This window comes from Triticum dicoccoides, chromosome 5B, assembly GCF_002162155.2.
Source record: "Triticum dicoccoides isolate Atlit2015 ecotype Zavitan chromosome 5B, WEW_v2.0, whole genome shotgun sequence".
NCBI classification, from domain to species: Eukaryota; Viridiplantae; Streptophyta; class Magnoliopsida; order Poales; family Poaceae; genus Triticum; species Triticum dicoccoides.
The window spans coordinates 680,109,092-680,122,197 of NC_041389.1; positions in this window are offsets into that span (position 1 = coordinate 680,109,092).

Sequence of the window (13,106 nt, forward strand, 5' to 3'; positions counted from 1 at the left end):
CTTCGCCTCGCCTCCCTCCGCTCCACCACGCCGGCCTTCGGAGCCGTTGCCGGCGGCCGCATCGTCGCCCGTCCATGGTCGCCAGCGCCGTGTGCTCCGCCGTCCCCGCGCCCTGCTGCCTCCTAGGGTGCCGCACGGTCGCCGTTCATCTTCAACCGCGGGACCGCAGTCCTCCTCCAACATCGTCCAGATCCGGTTGGCCTCCGCCGCCCTTGCCGTTCCTGGCCGGAACTGACTCCGGTGGCCCGTCCCCGTCGAAGTTGACCTCCACCACAGGCCAGCCCAGCGCCGCATCTTCCTCAGCCTGTTGTTCCATCGCCTCCTTGCTGCTGCCAAACGAGGCCCTGGTGTTCCTTCGTTTTGGACCGACAAGACCCGGACTCCGAACGCAAGTACCACGACATCCATGTTCGTCTACGGAACGTGTACATCTACACCGCCAAGACCGGACCGACAAGTACCCCAACGTCGCGTGTACCACTACCGTCGACCTAAACATCTACGAAAACGTGTACAACTACCGTCGCCACGTGAACAACGACTTCCACTACGCCGTGTACGACTACTTCCCACGACGGCCCGTGAACGTCTACGAGATGTACCACTACCGTCGACCTGTGAACGTCTACTTCCCTCTACGAACTCGATCTGTCCCGTTTGAACGCTTCGAAGGTATAAGCCCCAGACGATCAACCGTGGACCGAATGAATGTGTGTTGTATGTTTATGCTCGTGTGCGCCACGTGTCCGAATTGTCACTCGTTTTGCCGTGCCACCGTCACGTGGGAACCCGGAAGTCGGGATCACCCCACCATCTTGCATGACTCGCTCACTTCCTTTTGCACCGGTATCTCTGGAAGCTACCGGAACTGATATGTTGCCGTGGCATCATTTTCCGTTTCATCGCCATGGCACCCTTTTTGTTCCGCCACGGTGACAAATGCTTCATAACATGTTCATGTTATCGTTTTCATAAAATTGCTTAAAACTTGCATAGGTCATCCGCATCATGATAACAACATTTAAAATGTTTAAACTTGTTGTTGCATTAAATTGCTAAATGCATATGGGGATTTACCGGATTTGTTGCTTTTATATCCGGCCCCATTGAAATTGTTTAGATGGTATAGTTTATATTATGCTTCACCTCTTGCCATGTTTAACAACAGTTAATATTGTTGGGTAGCTTAAACGAGAGATAACTAAATAATTGATGTGGTGTTCCGTCAACATGCACCTCGTTGCATATTGAGCTCCACTAATTTGTAGGATTGTTTGTGCCCTTTGCCATGCCATGCTTCATTAAACCGGACATGCATCATACTCGTTTGTGCATCATGCCATGTTGATGTGTTGGTTATTTACTATGTTGTTTGTTTCTTTCCGGGTTGCTTCTCTCGTTAGCTTCGGTTTTGTTCCGGAGTTGTGAGGATTTGTTCGCCTACGACCGTTTGTCTTCTTCTTGGAATCGTTCTTCTTCCTTGCGGGATTTCAGGCAAGATGATCATACCCTCGAAATCACTACTATCTTTGCTATGCTAGTTTGCTCGCTCTTTTGCTATGCCAATGCTATGATGCCTACCATTTTCTTGTCAGCCTCCCAAATTGCCATGTCAAACCTCTAACCCACCATGTCCTAGCAAACCGTTGATTGGCTATGTTACCGCTTTGCTTAGCCCCTCTTATAGCGTTGTTAGTTGCAGGTGAAGATTGAAGTTTGTTCCTTGTTGGAACATGGAGATGTTGTTCCTTGTTGGAACATGTTTACTTGTTGAGATATCACAATATATCTTATTTAATTAATGCATCTATATACTTGGTAAAGGGTGGAAGGCTCGGCCTTATGCCTGGTGTTTTGTTCCACTCTTGCCACCCTAGTTTCTGTCATATCGGTGTTATGTTCCCGGATTTTGCGTTCCTTACGCGGTTGGGCTATAATGGGAACCCCTTGACAGCTCGCCTTAAGTAAAGCTTCTCCAGCAATGCCCAACATTGGTTTTACCATTTGCCACCTAGCCTTTTCTTTCCCTTGGGTTCTGCAGACTCAAGGGTCATCATTTTTTTTAACTCCCCCCCCCCCGGGCCAGTGCTCCTTTGAGTGTTGGTCCGAACTAGAGTCCTGTGCAGCGCCCCCTCGGGGAAACTCGAGGTTTGGTTTTAGTTGTATGGAGCGCTCATCTGAGTGTGCCCTGAGAAAGAGATATGTGCAGCTCCTATCGGGATTTGTCGGCACATTCGGGCGGTGTTGCTGGTTTAGTTTTACCCTGTCGAAATGTCTTGTTGTACCGGGATACCGAGTCTGATCGGAATGTCTCGGGTGGAGGTCTATTCCTTCGTTGACCGTGAGAGCTTGTGATGGGCTAAGTTGGGACACCCCTGCAGGGATTGAACTTTCGAAAGCCGTGCCCGCGGTTATGGGCAGATGGGAATTTGTTAACGTCCGGTTGTAGAGAACCCGAAGTTGACCTTAATTAAAATACATCAACCGTGTGTGTAACCGTGATGGTCTCTTTCCGGCGGAGTCCGGGAAGTGAACACGGTGTTGGAGTTATGCTTGACGTAGGTTACTATAGGATCACTTCTTGATCATACTTTTATCGACCGTGCTTTGCCTTCTCTTCTCGCTCTCATTTGCGTATGTTATCCACCATATATGCTAGTCGCTTGCTGCAGCTCCACCTCATTACTCCATCCTTCCTATAAGCTTAAATAGTCTTGATCTCGCGGGTGCGAGATTGCTGAGTCCCCGTGGCTCACAGATACTTCCAAAACCAGTTTGCAGGTGCCTATGTTACCGAACAGGTGACGCAACCAAGCTCAAGGAGGAGCTCGATGAAGATCTTGCCCTTTGTGTTGTTTCGTTCTAGTTGATCAGTAGTGGAGCCCAGTTGGGGTCGATCAGGGACCTTTGTCGCATTTGGGGTTCTTCTTTTATTTTGGTTCCGTAGTCGGACCTTGATTGTATCTGGATGATGTAATGCTTTATTCATGTAATTGTATGAAGTGGCGATTGTAAGCCAACTATGTATCTCTTTCCCTTATGTATTACATGGGTTGTGTGAAGATTACCTCACTTGCGACATTGCTTTCAATGCGGTTATGCCTCTAAGTCGTGCTTCGACACGTGGGAGATATAGCCGCATCGAGGGCGTTACACCTCCATATCTCGTCGTTCATCATTGTGTGCAAGGCTTTTCTCCACGTCACTCCACACTTCGGCTTATGGCTCAAGACCTTCAATGTGAAGTCGAAGATGATTGAGGGGCGACATGTGGACTGCGTATATGCCGTTATAAGCAGGAACACCGATGCCCCATGGCCAGAGGGTTCTTTCCCAGAGGTATCCGATTTATGGCAGCGGAGGTGGTTTTACGTAACGGCTCCCAGAGGCACAAAGTGGGTGGCTGCCCCCGACTTCCATTCGGGCCCTCCGTCACAACTGGCGTCATGGACCAATGTAGGACGGGATTGGTGGTCTGCTAGCGATGTACCAACACTGCAGAGCCGTATCCGGGAGCTTCTTGAGAGGAACATTAACCTTGTCAGCATAATTCAGGTAATGCTAATCCGACGGATGTTTCCGTGCAAACGCCGGCCTCTCCGGATGTGGGAGTTCAATCCAGAGGGTCCGCGGACTATTCTGCATTTCTTCAGCCTGACGCTTGAAGGGATGTGCAAATTATTCTTCTGACCACAAGTAAAGTGTCCGGACACCACCGAGGATGCAGGCCTAAGCTGCAATCGCCCAGATACAAAAGTAAGTAACCCCAAAACCGAACACTTCGTTTATATTTATCATAATCATTATTCTGAAAATCCTCCATGGCCAGGAATGACTCAGCAAGGCGGAGAGAATCAGGTGTCCGGCGCCACTTCCCGAAGGCTCGCCTAGTCCTACCATATCCAAGATGCTTGGTCGGGTGCTTAGCAAAATGCCCTCAGGGAAAGACGAAGGGAAGAACAGAGAAGCCGAACTTCACACACTGCGCATCTAAACCGGGGGAATTGCTACCTCCCCAAAGGAGGATAGTCGGGGAGGGGAATCTAAGGCCTCCTCCCCGCGCGGGAAGAAGAGGGCCGCCTCCGAAGACTTGGAGACGGAGGTGCCCAAACAGGGGAAGAAAGCGTCACCAGGGGGCCCTGCCCCGAAGGGCGCCCTCACCGTGTCATGCCTGCCAACGGGCCAGCCCTCAACCGAGCTGTAAGTTAATCGTAAATTTGAAGGTACTGCTTTTCTACGAGAACAATAACCAGGATCCGTTCTTTGTAGTCCGGCTAGCAGCTCTTCTCGACAAAGTTCGTCTTTGGGGGATCTCCCTATAGAGATGATGGAGAGTGAGACCCCACCAACCTCTCCGCCTCATGAGGCGGGCGACCCCGACGTGTCGTCACAAAGGAGTCTGGATCTGCCGAAGCCAGAAGCTAATCCTTCGGCCGCCCTGAGCCCAGAGCGTTCGGCTCCCACGGGGGGCGATGAGAAGGGTCCGACACAGTTCGTGTCTGGGCGGACACACTGACGGGCCTTCTGGAGCGAGCTGCTCTCTCGGAGGAGAACCGTTCATTAATGAGCATGGTGCTCGGGAAGATTTCCTCCGCCACAAGCGGGTTGAATGAAGCCTTTACGAGCCTGCTCAGAGGCTTTGAGGTATGTAATGAAAAAATATGTAATTTTTGGCTGTGACGCACGCGCTAGGTGTGCTCCATATGGATAGTAGCCCCTGAGACTCTGGTTGCCCGCCCTAGGCGGCAAATGAAGGATCATATTGTGTAAGTAATGATTGTGTTGTATATATGCGGAGGTGTCTAAGGATCCGACAACCTACCGATCCCTTGAAGTTGCCAAACTAAGGAGGCAGATTGGAGCTATTGATGCCGGTATCACGCTGCTGAACGAGCGGCTTAACGAGTCACAAGGTATGTGTTATGCTTTCCTTATTATGTTGTATAGGAAAAATTGAGAGGAGCATAATATTAATGCGATATGCTTGGACTGCATATGGTGCTGCTGCCGTGGAAGCCATGAGGGCAGAACTTGCCCAGGCCAAGGAACAAGCTCGGGCTAGCAATGCGGCTGACCTAAAGGTGGCCGAAGAGTTGAGAGCCAAATAGGTTGCTCATCGCCGAAGCGAAGACAAAATAGCCGAGATGGCTGTGGAGCTGAAAAATGCCGCCAACTGGTATGAACTCCTTGAGAAGGAGAATCAGGTGAACTTAGCTGACCTGAAGAAGGCACTTGATGCGGCCAAGGAGACGCGGTCTGAAAGCAGGGATGCACGGGAGGAGCTTCGACAGGCCGAAGAAATCGCGGCTGGAAACCCCTACTTATTGCGGATGAAGTTTTTAGATCCGAAGTATGCTCCCCTGGATCGACGCTGGAGTCCTGCAGACGCGTATGCGGACTTGGCGAAGAGTACAGCTGATGCGGCCAAGTTTTTCGAGGATCAAGGTGATAAAGAAGTGGAGAAGCTGTTCTGGTCGCAATTCAATGCTCCCACGTGCCCATTGCCGTTGAGTGAGAAGATGGCTGCTATGGCTGAGCTTCATAGGCTTTCCGGTCTTGCAATGCGGTCTGTAATAGACCATCTTTGGCAGGAGGAGCATAAGCCGGACAGTTATTTTGGTTTAGTGCAACAATTCCTTTGTGTCGTATCACGGATCGATGCCATGAGGAGGTCGGTGTGTATAGAGGGTGCACGGATGGCTCTTGCCCGCGTTAAAGCATATTGGACAGATATGGAGGCCACCATCGTTCCGACCCAGAATCTGGCGGGAGGCCAGGATCCGGCCGAGCACTATTTGGAGTAGGTAACAGAAGGTGCTTGCTTAATAGAGGCTCAGTGCTCGAAGAATATCATGTTCGAGTGACAAATCATGTTTATTGTAAAAACAATGTTATTTTGATTATGAGGCTATATTTATACTTTTTGCCCTAAAGTATTATTGTGCCTCCTGTGCGACCATTTGTATGTATATGTGTAATCTGAAAGCTAGTAGTCGTTGGCTTCAGCTCCCACACATATAATGCGGGGGTGTTTGCGAAAAATATGCGTAATCACACTTGATCCAACGTCTTGGTCCATTAAGGAGGTGATCGCACGTCGAAATAGGCAACCGGACTATATTGCTGTAACACTTTCACTTAGCCATAGGAGTTTGACGGTGGGGCTACTATCTAGCCCCTCGTACCTTCGCGTGCATCCAAATACGGGCACGTGTGTACATGACCGGGAAACGGTCCTTCGTTAATGTGGAGGAATCCTAAAGATTCCGATAAGTCTTCGAGTGGTTGAACAGTCTCTCGCTATATCATGACAGTCAGTTTTTGGCTTTCTCTACTAAGGTGCTCATTCGGAATAACCAGGGCACAATCACAGTAGTTCTCCTTTGTCTGCCTTAGTCGACAAGAATGGAACGTAAGGCGGCAAACCCAGGAGCCGGGCAACCCCAACATTTTACCAAAGACATGATTCGGAGCTGATGCATATAAGGCCAAACTCGCGACGCCGAACACTCCCAAAGGTATTCGGACTTTGTAACATATACTGGGCTAAGTAACGCCCTTCATTTTGAACCCTGTATTTCCAGGTATGTGCATTAGTCTGTCGTGGAGAAATGCCAATAACGGCAGTATCCTCTGTGGGTGTAGTACCCATGGGATGTATAAACAACAAGAGGCAATAAAAAGGTTTACACAGGGGCTTAATCTGAAGAGAAACCTTTGAGCGGGCCCTGCTGCACGTCTACTCCTTTTTCTCTGTTGTGTCGTGTCCTGGAAGGGTATCACAAAAATGGTGTCTGTAAAAAGAATAACTCATGTAGAAGAGCATAACGTGAGCGTGCGATGGATAGTAAAAGTGTAAGACATTGCCCTATTAATGAGGTCAAGCCAACAGTGGGGCTTTATTCAATATCTATAGCCCCTGGTGTCCTCTATGGGATTACATATATGGCGCCCTAGCTCAGGTTTATCCGGGCTGCTGGACTCTTCTAACCGTGTTCGTGGTCTTAACAACCAGTCTTGCTTTCTGGTATTAGAGGCCTCTTAGAGTCCGGCCGCTTGGGCCGTCGCGTATTCCTCCACGCGTGAAGAGCGCTCTGTGTTTCCGTTAACGGTGAGGACGCCACATGGACCGGGCATCTTGAGTGTAAGGTAGGCGTAATGCGGTACTGCGTTGAAGCGGGCGAAGGCCATTCTCCCAAGCAATGCGTGATAGCCGCTTTGGAAGGGGCCGATGGTGAAGAGTAGTTCTTCGCTTCTGGAGTTGCCTGGGGAACCGAATGTTACCTCCAGTACAACGGAGCCCCTGCCATAGGCTTCAACGCCTGGTATCACCCCTTCGAAGGTGGTGTTACTTTGGCTGATTCTGGACGGGTCTATCCCCATCCTGCGGACAATATCCTGGTATATTAAATTAAGACTACAGCCGCCGTCCATGAGGACGCGAGTGGGATGGTGTTTGTCGATTATTGGGTCGAGCACCAAAGGTAGCTGATCCTCCATGCCGCATACTAGTTGGGCAGTCCCTGTGATCGAAGGTGATCGGGCAGGCCGACCAGTGGTTAAGTTTGGGGGCGACGGGCCTTACAGCGTATGCGTCTCTGAGTGCACTTTCGTGCCTTCTCGTGGGTGTATGAGTCGCGTGGATCATGTTTACTATTTTTACCTCTGGTGGGAATTTTTTCTGTCCCCCAGTGTTCGGCTGGCGAGGTTCATCCTCGTCTTCACTTGGTGTTTCCCTTCCCTTGTGTTCGGCATTTAATTTGCCGGCCTGCTTGAAGACCCAGCACTCTCTGTGAGTGTGGTTCGCAGGTTTGTTGGGGGTGCCATGAATTTGGCACAGTCTGTCCAGGACCTTGTTCAGGCCGGATGGTCCCTCTTTATTGCCTTTAAATGGCTTCTTTTCTTGACCGGGTCGAGAGCCCCTGAATCCGGCATTGACCATTGTGTTGTCGGGACTCTCTTCCTTGTTTTGCCGTTTGTTTTTATTGCGTCGTGGCTTCCCGTTGCCATCCCTGATTTCGGATGTACTTGGGTCGTTGGTGCCTTTACGGGCCAACCAGCTATCTTCACCTGCGCAAAAGCGGGTCATAAGGCTTGTTAAGGCTGTCATTGTTCTTGGCTTTTCTTGGCCGAGGTGTCTGGTGAGCCACTCGTCCCGGATGCTGTGTTTGAAGGCTGCTTCGGCATCCGGACAATCAACAATTTGATTCTTCTTAGTGAGGAATCTGTTCCAGAGCTTGTGGGCGGACTCTCCGGGCTGTTGAATTATGTGACTTAAATCGTCCGCATCCGGAGGCCGAACATAGGTCCCTTGAAAATTGGCCCTGAAAGCGTCCTCGAGTTCCTCCCAACTTCCAATTGAATTTTCGGGGAGGCTTTTCAACCAGTGTCGAGCTGGTCCCTTCAACTTGAGGGGAAGGTATTTGATGGCGTGGAGGTCGTCCCCACGAGCCATGTGTATATGCAGGATAAAATCCTCGATCCAGACCCCTGGGTCTGTCATTCCGTCGTATGCCTCTATGTTCACAGGTTTAAAACCCTGTGGAAATTCATGGTCCAGTACCTCTTCGATGAAGCACAGGGGGTGAGCAGCCCCTCTGTATCTGGACGTGTTGTGGCATGCCGTCGGCTATTGTTGTGTCTGGTGCTGATTCCGAACTGGTATCCGATCGGTATGATCGTTTTGGTGACCATAGTCCTGTGCCGGGGTGTGTCCTTTAGATCCATAGATGGACCTAGCCGCGCCGGCTTTTTATCCAGGAGCTCGCGTAGACCATGTGCAGCGTCGGTAGCCGTTCTGTTACGGTTATGAAGTGGTTTGTCCGGCCTCCTGGCCATGTTGTTCTTTGGTGGAACGGCCTCGTCGTCGAATTCTGGCAGCAGCTTGCATTTTGGATAGCTCTTTGTATGGCGACCGTCGCCGTACTTTTCTTCAGTGTCTAGCACTTTATTCCATCTGCGATTGAGCGTTTCCTGTGCGGCCTTTAGCTGTTGCTTCTGCTTCTTTAGACTTCTCGCAGTGACCATAAGCCTTATGTGGAGGTTATCTCGTTCCAAGCGTGTTTCCGGGATGACGAATGCATCGTCATCCGGACTGTGTTCTTGTCCCGGGGCGGTTTGCTGAATTCGTCCCTCGGGATCATTGTGATCGGGTGTCTGCTTCGAGCTGTGTTCAGCGTGACCTGGCTCATACTGCTCCATTGCCGGGTCATATGGTTGTTGTTGCCATCAAAGTTGACTGGGGTGTCGATCTTTCTAGCGCTCTTATCGCTATTTTTACTGTTGCTGGACTTGGAGCGGCGTCTGCGCCATTGTTTTGTCTTTTGCCCAGGGGTTTTATCTTCCGGATTGTCGCTGTCGTCCTTGTCGGTGTCAAAACCGGCGGATCTTAGGAAGGGGCGATATCCCGAGCATTATCCGCCAGCAGGTCTAGGCCGTGCTCGTCGTGACTGTCCGGCGTTCCTGGCACAGGCCCGAATCCGTTGAAGATCAAGTCTCCGCGGATATCGGTCGTGTAGTTCAAGTTTCCGAGCCTGTCCTGGTGGCCAGGGGTGTAGCTGTCGATCTGCTCCAGATGGCCACGCGGATTGGCCCGCAGTGCGAAGCCGCCGAACACGAAGATCTGCCCAGGGAGAAAAGTCTCACCCTGGACCGTGTCATTTTTGATGATTGGGGGAGCCATTAAGCTTTGCAGCGACGACACAGAGGAACTCTCAATGAAAGCACCAATGTCGGTGTCAAAACCGGCGGATCTCGGGTAGGGGTCCCGATCTGTGTGTCAAAGGCTGATGGTAACAGGAGGTAAGGGACACAATGTTTACCCAGGTTCGGGCCCTCTCGATGGAGGGAAAACCCTACTTCCTGCTTGATTGATATTGATGATATGAGTAGTACAAGAGTTGATCTACCACGAGATCGTAGAGGCTAAACCCTAGAAGCTAGCCTATGATGATTATGATTCTGATCGTCCCTCTAAGGACTAAACCCTCCGGTTTATATAGACACTGGAGGGGGCTAGGGTTTACACGGAGTCGGTTTCAAAGTAGGAAATGTAATATCCGGATCGCCAAGCTTGTCTTCCACGCAAAGGAGAGTCCCACCCGGACACGAGATGAAGTCTTGAGCCTTGTATCTTCACGCTCCAATAGTCCGGACAAAGTATATAGTCCGGCTATCCGGATACCCCCTAATCCAGGACTCCCTCAGTAGCCCATGTACCAGGCTTCAATGACGATGAGTCTGGCACGTAGTTTTGTCTTCGGCATTGCAAGGAGGGTTCCATCTCTGAATGGTAATCATCAAACACCTGAACCGTGTCCAGATCTACAAGATGATCTTCACATACCACCGTAGAGAGCATAGCATAAATCTGATCTGCTGGCAATTTTTGTATGTCGTGCCCCTGCATCATGGTCCGGCCCAACACGAACCGGTTTTTCTTAGCCCACTTCGATATGCGTTGCGAGGCGGTTTTATTAGCACGCCCTGCCAAAGAAGAGATCGTGTTCCCCTTATCGCGGGATCTTCCATCAATACGGGTGTGCGCAACCCCACGATGAATGTTGGTATGACTCCGTGTTTTTAGATAAGTCTCAAGCGGTCACGCTGAGGACTCTCGATATTCACCCCCTTTATAAAGGGCCCGAGGCCTATACCTCTTTTCCACCACCCTTGCACCTTTTCGCATCTCGAGTTCTAACACCCGAGACCCAAATTCAAACACCCCAGGCCATCCAATATGTCCAGATCCAACCCTCAAGGCCAGTGGGTGGCCTCCTCGGTCAAAGAGGAGGACATTGCGAGGCTTAGGGAGGTCGGATATCTGACTGCCGACATCCAGCACAGGCTTCCTGCTCCATGGCAGGTCATCCCTACTCCCGAGCCTAATGAGAGTGTCGTATTTGTTTCTCACTTCCTCCGTGGCTTGGGCATCACCCTTGATCCCTTTGTGAGGGGGCTCATGTTCTATTATGGGTTAGATTTTCATGATCTAGCTCCGGACGCTATCCTCCATATCTCATCATTCATCATTGTGTGCGAGGCTTTTCTCCACGTCACCCCACACTTCGGCTTATGGCTCAAGACCTTCAATGTGAAGCCGAAAATGATTGAGGGGCGACATGCAGAGTGCGGAGGTGTCGTAATAAGCAAGAACACTGATGCCCCATGGCCGGAGGGTTCTTTCCCAGAGGTATCCGATTTATGGCAGCGGAGGTGGTTTTACGTCATGGCTCCCAGAGGCACAAAGTGGGTGGCTGCCCCTGACTTCCGTTTGGGCCCTCCGTCACAACTGGCGTCATGGACCAATGTAGGACGGGATTGGGGGTCTCCTAGTGATGTACCAACACTGCAGAGCCGTATCGGGGAGCATCTTGAGAGGGACATTAACCTCGTCAGCATAATTCAGGTAATGCTAATCCGACGGATGTTACCGTGCAAACGTCGGGCCCTCCGGATGTGGGAATTCAATCCAGAGGGTCCACGGACTATTATGCACTTCTTCGGCCTGACGCTCGAAAGGATGTGTAAATTATTCTTCGGACCACAAGTAAAGTCTCTGAACACCACCGAGGATGTGGGCCTAAGCTGCAATCACCCATATAACCAAGTAAGTAACCCTGAAACCGAACACTTCGTTTATATTTATCATAATCATTATTCTGAAAATCCTTCGTGGCTAGGAATGGCTCAGGAAGGCGGAGAGAATCAGGTGTCCGGCGCCACTTCCCGAAGGCTCGCCTAGTCCTACCATAGCCAAGATGCTTGGCCGGGTGCTTAGCAATATGCCCTTAGGGAAAGACGAAGGGAAGAACAGAGAAGCCGAACTTCACACACTGCGCATCCAAACCGGGGGAATTTCTACCTCCCCAAAGGAGGATAGTCGGGGAGGGGAGCCTAAGGCCTCCTCCCCGCGCGGGAAGAAGAGGGCCGCCTCTGAAGACTTGAAGACGGAGGTGCCCAAACAGGGGAAGAAAGCGTCACCAGGGGGGCCTTCCCCGAAGGGCGCCCTCACCGCTTCATGCCCGCCAACGGGCCAGCCATCAACCGAGCTGTAAGTTAATCATAAACTCGAAGGTACTGCTTTTCTCCAAGAACAATAAACGGGATCCATTCTTTGCAGTCCGGCTAGCAGCTCTTCTCTACAGAGTTCTTCTTTGGGGGATCTCCCTCTGGAGATGATGGAGAGTGAGACCCCACCAACCTCTCCGCCTCATGAGGCGGGCGACCCCGAGGTGCCGTCACGGAGGAGTCCGGATCTGCCGAAGCCCGAAGCTAATCCTTCAGCCGCCCTGAGCCCGGAGCATTCGGCTCCCACGGGGGCGGTGAGAAGGGTCCAGCACAGTTCGGTGTCCGGCCAGACATAGTGACGGGCCTTCTGGAGCGAGCTGCTCTCTTGGAGGAGCACCGCTCATTAATGAGCATGATGCTCAAGAAGATTTCATCCGCCACAAGCGGTTTGAATGAAGCATTTACGAGCCTGCTCAGAGGCTTTGAGGTATGTAATGAAAAATACATAATTTTTTGGTTGTGACGCACGCTCTAGGTGTGCTCCATATGGATAGTAGCCCCTGAGACTCTGGTTACCAGCCCTAGGCGGCAAACTGAGGATCATATTTTGAAGTAATGATCGCGATGTGCTTATGCGCAGGTATCTAAGGATCCGGCAGCTGACCAGTCCGTTGAGGTTTTCAAACTAAGGAGGCAGATTGGAGTTATTGATGCCGACATCACGCTTGTGAACGAGCGGCTTAACGAGTCACAAGGTATGTGCTCTGCTTTCCTTATTATTTATAGGAAAAATTGAAATGAGCATAACATTGATGTGATATGTGTGGACTGCAGATGGTGCTGCTGCCGTGGGGGCCTTGAGGGCGGAACTTGCCAGGGCCAAGGAACAAGCTCGGGATAGCAATGCGGCTACCCTAAAGGTGGTTGTCGGTGTCAAAACCGGCGGATCTCGGGTAGGGGGTCCCGAACTGTGCATCGAGGCGGATGGTAACAGGAGACAAGGGACACGATGTTTTTACCCAGGTTCGGGCCCTCTCGATGGAGGTAAAACCCTACTCCTGCTTGATTAATATTGATGATATGGGTAGTACAAGAGT